This window comes from Ceratotherium simum, chromosome 19 (assembly GCF_057802395.1).
Source record: "Ceratotherium simum simum isolate JZ-2026a chromosome 19, ASM5780239v1, whole genome shotgun sequence".
Classification (NCBI taxonomy): Eukaryota; Metazoa; Chordata; class Mammalia; order Perissodactyla; family Rhinocerotidae; genus Ceratotherium; species Ceratotherium simum.
This window is the reverse complement of record NC_141918.1, coordinates 37,938,982-37,948,614: the sequence shown is the minus strand read 5'-3', so window position 1 is coordinate 37,948,614 and position 9,633 is coordinate 37,938,982.

The window sequence follows — 9,633 nt, the reverse complement described above, 5'->3', positions numbered from 1 at the left end:
AAAAGATACAGGAGTGTTGAGGAGTGAATGCTTTTCCCTTGCTATCTTTTCACCGTTACTATACTATAGTAACAGTGCCTATATTTTTCGTAGCTGTGCTGAAATATTATAAGAGATGCACCTGGGACAGAGATTGGTCATAGTCTGAATGTCACGTGTCCCATAGACCAAATGGCTTATATGCTCCTAAGTATAGAGAAATGTATAGAGTGGATTTTGAGGGAATGCACATGCCCCACATCTGAGCTTCTACCTGATTGTAAATTAGATTGGAAGGAACACTGGGCATGTGACATGTGTGAAATTGCACAGTATGGAATATTGAGGCCTATTACACAACAGGGGAGAATTATAATTAGACGGTGATGATTCACAGTCTGTTCAAATAGCCCACTAAGGCTATTTTTAAATGTTTGTCAGTATGTAATTCTTGATATTCAAGAGCACCATGAAATGTGGTGAAAATGAGGGAATTTCCTTTACCACCGGGTAGTCAAGAAGAAAGAATATTCATATCTAAAGGAAGTGGCAGAGCAATTAAAATTAGCTTGGAAAGTGGCAGGGAGAATGTGAATACATGTTAAAATGTGGCACAAAAAATGGATCAAAAATATTTACTGTAACAAAATATATTGCTTCTGAGCATGACAATTGAGGCCAGTTAAGAGGGAGATCTGATGAAGAAGAGATGGGGCTCCTAGGAGCTTGTGTAAAGTTGTATGGACATTATAATCATAGGAAACCATTAGAATGGTGATGAATCACAGCCTGTCTAAATGGTCCATTAAAGCTGTTTTTAAACGTCTGTCAGTATGTAATTGTTGATGTTCAAGAGTATCATGAAGTGCAGTGAAAACAAGGGAATTGCCTTTAGCACCAGATAGCCAAGGAGCCAGAACATTCATATCTAAATGAAGTGGCACAGAAATTTTAATACTTTGGGAAGTGGCAGAGAGAATGTGAATACACGTTAAAAAGTGAAACAAATATTGATCAAAAATATATATGGTAGCCAAAAGATATTGCCTCTGAGTGCAATGTTGAGCCCAGTTAAGAGGGAGTTCCGATGAAGAAGAGATTGGGCTACTGGGAGCTCGTGTAGAGTTGGGTGGACATTATAATAATAGGAAAGATTATTTTTCTTCTAATATTTTACTGAACTAATAGAGAAAAAACAAATAAAATAGGAAGACAAATAGGGACATGTCATGAATGGACTCTTTTTCCCAGGGAGATAAAATGTTTAGAAAGATATGGAAAAGTTTAGTGTGATCACAAGGGGGAAGAGAATAAAAAACAAACCAACTAGACCTAAAATCTGATTTTACTATTATACATAATATGAATTCTGCTGTCTTACATTCTACTTTTACTAGAACCTAGTACAAATACTGCTGTCGTGGTGAGTTATATCTTTGTTTTTGAATAATATGTTCAAATATTTTGGAACTATATTCTGGCTCAGTTTACTGAAATTCAAAGCAAAACACTTAACAGAATGTTATTCCCTCATACATAAGATATCTTACATGTATTTAGCTTAGTGTTTATAAAAATAAAACTGCATAACTAGTACAGTACAGACAAGTGAGGTTGAGCACAATAGATCACCCCAAAACAAGCCACTTTGGCATGTAAATTGTTTTGAGCTGAGGGACTACATCAAACTAAAAAGCATCTGCACAGCAAAGGAAACCATCATCAGAACAAAAAGACAACCTAACAATTAGGAGAAGATATTTGCAAACCATATATCTGATAAAGGGTTAATATCCAAAATATGTAAAGAACTTATATATCTCAACAAAAAAAACTAACAATCCAATTAAAAAATGGGCAAAAGACCTGAACAGACATTTCTCCAAAGATATAAAGATGGCCAACAGGCACATGGAAAGATGTTCAACACCACTAACTCTCAGGGAATTGCAAATGAAAACTACAATGAGAAATCACCTCACGCCTGTCAGAATGGCTATAATTAACAAGACAGGCAATAACAAGTGTTGGAGAGGATATGGAGAAAAGGGAACTCTCATACACTGCTGGTGGGAGTGCAAACTGGTGCAGCCTCTATGGAAAACAATACGGAGATTCCTCAAAAAATTAAGAATAGAACTACCATATGATCCATCTATTCCACTGCTAGGTCTTTATCCAAAGATCATGAAAACACCAACGCATAAAGATACACGCACCTTTATGTTCATTGCAGCATTACTGACAATAGTGAAGACCTGGAAGCAAGCCAGGTGTTCAACAAGGGATGAATGGATAAAGAAGTTGTGGTATATATACACAGTGGAATACTACTCAGCCTTAAAAAACAATGAAACCTTTCCACTTGTGACAACATGGATGGACCTTGAGGGTATTATGCTAAGCAAAATAAGTCAGAGGAAGAAAGTCAAATACTCACTCATAAGTAGAAGATAAAAACACAACAAACCATCACATAGACACAGAGATTGGATTGGTGGTTACCAGAGGGGAAGGGGGAAGGGAGGAGGGTGAAAGGGGTAATAAAGCACACCTGTATGGTGATGGATTGTAATTAGTCTTTGGGTGGCAAATATGATGTAACCTACACAGAAATCGAAACATAATGATGTACACTTGAAATTTATATAATTTTATAAACCAATGTTACCACAATAAAAAAAAATTTAAAAATACCCAGCAAACTCAGGAAAAGCTTTTTATCTCTCCCTTAACTACCTGGAAGAATTCCAATAGGGGGCGTGTACTAGGAAGAGAGCTATTATCAGAGATAACTTTTTATATCAGAAGACTTATCAGTATTGCAGGGCAAACATCTGTTTACCAAACATTTGCTTTTCTCATCTTCCTGTGAATTGTCTTGCTCCCTTTTATAGCCCCAGACTCCTACCCCCTTCTCTTTAGCCCATGGTGGTATAGAAGCCTCAATACCAGACTGTGTTTGAGTCTCCATGTCTTTCTGGGACTCCTGTTCACACCTCATTAAATTTATTTTTCTCCTGTTAATCTGTCTTATGTCAACTTAATTATCAGACCAGACAAGGAACCTAGATGAGAAGAAGGGAAAAGTTTTCTGCCCCCACAGAAGAATGAAACTACTCACCTTAAGGGTTAGCTGAAGTGAAGTGTTAACTTCTCATATAAACACAAGTGAGAAGAATAATTTTGTTGATGCTGATGGAGAATGATATAGATGAAATAAATGTATTTCAGTGCTTGGGTGTTGGGAGTGTATATATTTACAGTTGTTATATTTTTTTGATGTACTGACTCCTTTATCGTTATATAATGACCTTCTTTGTCTCTTGTTACCATCTTTGGTTTAAAGTCTGCTTTGTCTGATATGAAAAAGCAGCCTACGCCTGCTTACTTTTAGTTTCTGCGGGCTTAGAGTATCATCTTCCATCCCTTCACGTTGAGCCTATCGGTGTCTGAAATTAGTTTCCTGTAGGCAGCATATAGTTGGGTCTTGTTTTTTCATCCAACCAGCCACTCTATGGCTTTTGATTGGTGATTTCAATCCATTTATATTTGGAGAGATTATCGATGTATAATGACTTAAGGGCCGCCATAACATCCTTTGCCTTCTGATTATTTTCTATCTCCATCTTTTGTTTGTCCTTCTGTTTCTGTCTATCTTTTTAAATTGGTAGTTTTCCATGATTCTGTTTTCTCAATCTGCCTTTTCTTTGTGTTTTGTGTCTCTTCTCTGATTTTTTCTTTGAGTTACCACAGGGTTATAAAATATCTTATAGATAAAATAGTCCTTTTTCTGCTGCTTACAACTTGTCTTCATTGTCTATAATTATTTCACCTTTTTAATCCTTCCCTTTTATATTTTTAATGTCACAAATTATGTCTTATTATGCTGGGAATTTGTTAACCAATGGTAGTAGCTATAGTTAAGTATAATGCTCTCTTCCTTTAACCTTTAGGCTGTAATTAAGTGTTTAACACACTATTCTAAAATAGAGTTACAGTTTTCTAATTCTATCACCTTTATCAGAGTTTTGTGTAATTTCATTTTTGTATGTGTCACTATTCACCATCTTTTCATTTGAGTTTGAAGAACTCCTTTCAGCATTTCTTGTAAGGCAGGTCTAGTGGTGGTGAACTCCCCCACCTTTGGTTTGTCTCAAAACACCTTTATTTCTCCTTCACATATGAAGAATAACTTTGCTGGATAGTGTATTCTAAACTGGCAATTTTTATCTTTCAATACTTTGAATATGTCATTTCCCTCTCTCCTGGCCTGTAGAGTTTTTGCTGAGAAATCTGCTGATAGCCTAATGGGGGTTCCTTTATAGGTTACTTACTTTTTTCCCTGGCTGCCTTTGAAATTAATTATCATTGATTTTTAACAGCTTTATTATAATGCGTCTTGGAGAAGGTCTTTTTGCATTGAGATAATAAGGTCTTCTTTTCACAACTGAGTATGATGTTAGCTCTTGGCTGTCACATATGGCCTTTATTATGTTGAGGTATGTTCCCTGTATACACATTTTGTTGAGAGTTTTTCTCATAAATGGATGCTGAATTTGGTCAAATGTTTTTCCGCATCTATTGAGATGATCATAGGTTTTTTATCCTTCATTTTTTTAGGATAGTATATCACATTGATTGATTTGCTGATGTTGAACCATCCTTAGATCCCCAGAATACATCCCACTTGATCATGGTGTGTGATTCTTTTGATGTACTGTTGAATTCAGTTTGCTAATATTTTGTTGAGGATTTTTACATTTATGTTCATCAGGGATATTGGCCTGTAATTTTCTTTTATTGTGGCATCCTTGTATGGTTTTGGTGTCAGGGTAATGCAGGCCTCATAAAATGAGTTTGGAAGCATTCTCTCCTCGTCTATCTTTTGGAAGCATTTGAGAAGGATTGGTATTAATTCCTCGTTGAAGTTTTGATAGAATTCACCAATGAAGCCATCTTGTCCTGGACTTTTGTTGGAAAGAGTTTGACTAACTGATTCAATCTTACTAGTAATCGATCTCTCCATATTTTCTATTTCTTCCTGATTCAGTCATCATAGGTTGTATGTTTCTAGGAATCAGGGTGCTTTCCCATTTGTGATCTTTTTATCCCCTCTGCCCCCTGGAAAGTAGATATTCTTACTGCCTATTTATACAAGAGGAAATGAGTCTCAACACAGTTCAGTGCCTTGACCAGGGTTACCAGGGCTAAACTGTGACAGCGGTAGGCCCATGTAACACTTGGTTCACTACCGTGCCCCTATTGTATTTCTGACAACTGAGAGCTGCTCAAATTTTGTTTTATCTGTCAGGTAGAAATACTACTAATTGGTTCAACATGATCCAAAAAGGTAAAAGAACTTAGATATTGTACATGGAGTTTTACTTTCCTTTAGGTCATATTAGATTTTTGAGTTTCTATTTTATTTATTTTATGTCTTTTTTACCAGTAGTTGGCAATTTGTGGTTTGATCATATTAGAGGCTGGCACACTCATAAGGATGACTTCAACATTCTCTTTGTTACCTATGAAGAAATGAAGAAGTCTTGTTGTGTGTTTGAGTGGACTTTACTGAAATTTCTTGTCAAACCAGCTCATAACATAGACATAAAATATATATATACATATTCAAACACATATTTTTATGGCACACTGATGTTATCATGTTTAATCTTTACCATTTTTAACTTTTTATTTTAGAATAATTATTAATTCACAAAAAGTTGCAAAAAATACTCAGGGAGGGCCATGCACCCTTCACCCAGCCTGTCCACATGATAGCATCTTGCATAACTGTAGTACATAATCAATACCAGGAAACTGACATTGGTACAGTCCCCTGAGCTTATTCAGATTTCACCAGTTTGACAAACACTTGTGCATGTGTGTGTGTGTGTGTGCACGCACGCATAGTTCTATGTAATTTTATCACGTATGTAGCTTCATGTAGCCACCACCACAGTTCCTGGCAACCAGTAATCTAGTCTCCATCTCTATCATTTTATTTCAAGAATGTTACATAAATGTAATCACAAAAATGTAACCATTTGAGATTGAGCACATGCTTGTACAGTATATTTGCCTATGATGTTTTTAGATAAAAATGTTTTTAGGTTATTAATGAGTGAAATTTGGTTAGAAGTTTCGAAGATGCATGGGTTTTATTTATTCTTAGGTCTTCCTATTCCTTTTATTTAAGTTAGGCAATAGTAATTTATTCATTTATTCTTTCATCCAACAAATGTATCCAGTGCATACTACATTCTGGGCACCATTCTAAGTATTGAACAAAACAGGCAGAAATCTCTACTTTCCTGCAGCTTATGTATTAGTGGGGAAAGAAAGACACTAAATAATAAGTATAATAAGTATGCAAATTGCTTAGTATATTGGAAAGAGAGAAATGCTCTTTAAAAGGACAAAGGAGAGTAGGAACCTGGTAATCAGAAGTGCAGACAAGGGGTTGGGCATGTCACATTATTAAATAGGATGGTCAAGGATGGCCTCATGGACACATAGGTAGGCAGAAATGAATGGAATGCATAGTAAAATGAGTTTCTTCTCATGTTTCTACTTGATTCTTGAACATTTTAGTCAAATTGTATAAACTACAAAGAGAAACATTCATATATCTTTGAGTGGCACCTGCTCTACAGAATCCTTATTCACATGTCTAGTTACATCGTGGGCCTTTACTCTGATACATATGTTGTCACTTTGTCATGGGATTCATATGTGATCAACTTAACCCATTTCAGGACCTCAGAAGCACTGCGTTAAAAATCAGCAAATTTCTTGAAAAGCAGCTGACTAATGAGGATGTGGAATCCATAGTGAAACAGATTACTTTCAAAAACATGAAAGAAGACCCTGGAGTAAATTAGGACATAGTAGCCCACATTCTCAGAAGGACAGAGAAACAAGACTTTCTTCGACAAGGAAACAACAAAGTGCTCTGCTTTGTTTCAAAATCAGGAATAGGGTCCTATTATCAGAATGTTCTTTGAAATATTTTTATGTCTGCAAATGGGTTTTGCTGAAGTCTTCTCACTCTCTTTCAGCATCTCTTGGGCCTAATGACTTGCCTTGTGAGCCAGTTAATTGCTATTTGACAGCTGTCAGACACTGGTTGGAAATCTAATTGTTTCAAGAGGATGTTGTTCTAGTAAATTGGTCTAAATTTGAATAATATAAGAAAAACCAAATAGATACAATTTATAATTCAACAAGAGTTGATGGATATGTGACTTGGTTAAATAAAATTTTAAAGTTACCATATACACTCTGCATGCCATGTCTGGAATAAAAACAATGCTAGGATTTCTAATATCATCTTCTATGGTATAATCATGCTCTGACACTCATTTTGTCTTTATTTGTCTAAGTGTTCTCTTTGTGAACAGGTTCATCTCTGGACTAAAGTTCACACTATTAACCTTATTTGGATCTTTGATTCCTAAATTGGCATTCTTTAACTAACGTTGCACAGATTACTGTTGTATATATTTAAAAGGCAGTTCCTTTACATCACAGAGTGCCTTATGATATTAATTATTCATATTGAAGTTGTGGTGGACTTTTTACTGGTTACTTCCCCAATGGACTTTTCTTACATTCTGTGATTTCTAATAAGAGGAAGAATTATGATGATGCTATCAGAGCCCAAACAGATTACAGCACCTATTATCCCTGTTCATTTAGCACAATCTGATAGATAATAAACTAATATTTAGAAATTTATCATTTTTTCCCATTCATTCATGTCTGTGTACATAATATAGTACTCACAGAAGATCACTAAACTCTTGTTTTAACTTGTATGTCTTGTTTATCCAAAGGGTAACACACTTGAGTGTATCTTTCTCCCCCTTTATAAATTGTCAATATTCTTTGTCCAGAAAACACACTCTTTTTTTTTTTCTCTCACAACTCTAAGTCTATATCCTTTATCTGCAACACTTAAGAAAATATTTCTTTCTATGGGGTGATAAACTTTACCCTAGGAAACATGACTGCTTTCTCAATTGTTACCTTTAATCTGGAGCCACAGCCTTAACTGCAGACATATCTCCACATTCAGTCCTTTTCTCTAGATCCTCTCTTCACATTCTCTATCAGAGCCACATTGACCATGAAGCTAACGAGACTTAAGCGCCAAGGCCTGACCCTTGTATAGGCCCCTTGCCATGCCCTGCACTTAATTTTGAATTCATAGTTTTGTATTCTTTTTCTTAAGAGACTCCTCCAGATTATATAAGCTTCAGCCCCACAAATCCTCGATCTGCCCTATTCCTATATAGGACTCAAGAGGAGAAGGCTCATACAAATAAAAAGCAACCCAGTCTCCTGATTAACCTGAGATTATAAATTTTACAGATTAGCAGTCTTATTCTCTTGGGTGGCCAACTCACCTATATTATCTTGAAGAGAATGGAAACAATTTACTTGTGGCTTTAGTTAACTTGATGTGCAGTTTTCTCTAGAACCCTATTTTACAATGAGAATTGACACTTTGGGAATACCTATATGCCATGTTGTTGATATAAAATACTTTATTTGACCCCAAACAGTAGGAATTATAGTCCAAAACTCTGTAACAGAGTACTAAGTAATTTGTCAAAGGTTAGACAGCTAGAAAATTTGCATGTGGGATTTAAAACCAGTCCTGTCTGACTCTAAATCTCATGGGGCCTCCACATACCACAATTGTAGTCTTCTTTTAATTTTTCTTAAATTGATACTTTATTTTATAACGATCATCCATAGAATACAAAGTTAGAGACAAGTATCGGGGATAAGATAATTAGAAATTTTCCAAATAAATTCCTTAGTAATATGAACTTAGACATACTGCATTTTTCCATTTGTCACAAGATAAATTATCAATGGGGACTACTTAAACGAAATGTTCAGCTCTAGATAGGGTGGTGGGTGGCACCATTTTCTTCTGTAGAATAACTTTTCACTTTCCTATATAAGTAGCATTGCTATTCCTCCATTATACATACTTATGTGGAAAAATTTATCAAGGATTTTTGCCAGGGGCAGGAAAATTAAAATAAAGCAAGTCTGGTTTCCTATTTGACTAATTGTTAACTCAATTGAAATTTTGGGGATAGATGTTTAAAATCTGACCATAGTTTTGCTAAGCATTTGCAAATCTGCAGAATTCCTTAATCCTTAGGTATAGATTTCCACAGCTTCTGCCTTAAAGTTCCACTCAGCCCCATCTGTGACTCTTCTCCTGGCTGCAGTGGGAGCTAGTCATCACAGTCTGGAAGGTCACGGTAGAAGTAGCCCTGAACAGCCTCACTATGCTCTGTGGGCAATAATCAAGTGGTAAAATACAGGCTGGAACATCAGGATGCCAACCCTCAGGAAGAGAACAGTCCTGTTGGTGCCCACTTTGCTGAGGTGGCCCACTTCCAGAGGCTGCCCATGATAACTACTCTGCCTAGGACTTCTAGTACTATGTTGAATAGGATTGGTGAGAGTCAGCCTCCTCATCTTCTTCCTGTTCTTAGATGAAGGGCTTTCAGTTTTTCACCATTAAGTAAAATGTTGGCTGTGATTTTTCATATAGAGCCTGTATTATCTTGAAGTTTTTTTTCTTCTATACTCATTTTAATGAGAGTTTTTATCATAAATGGA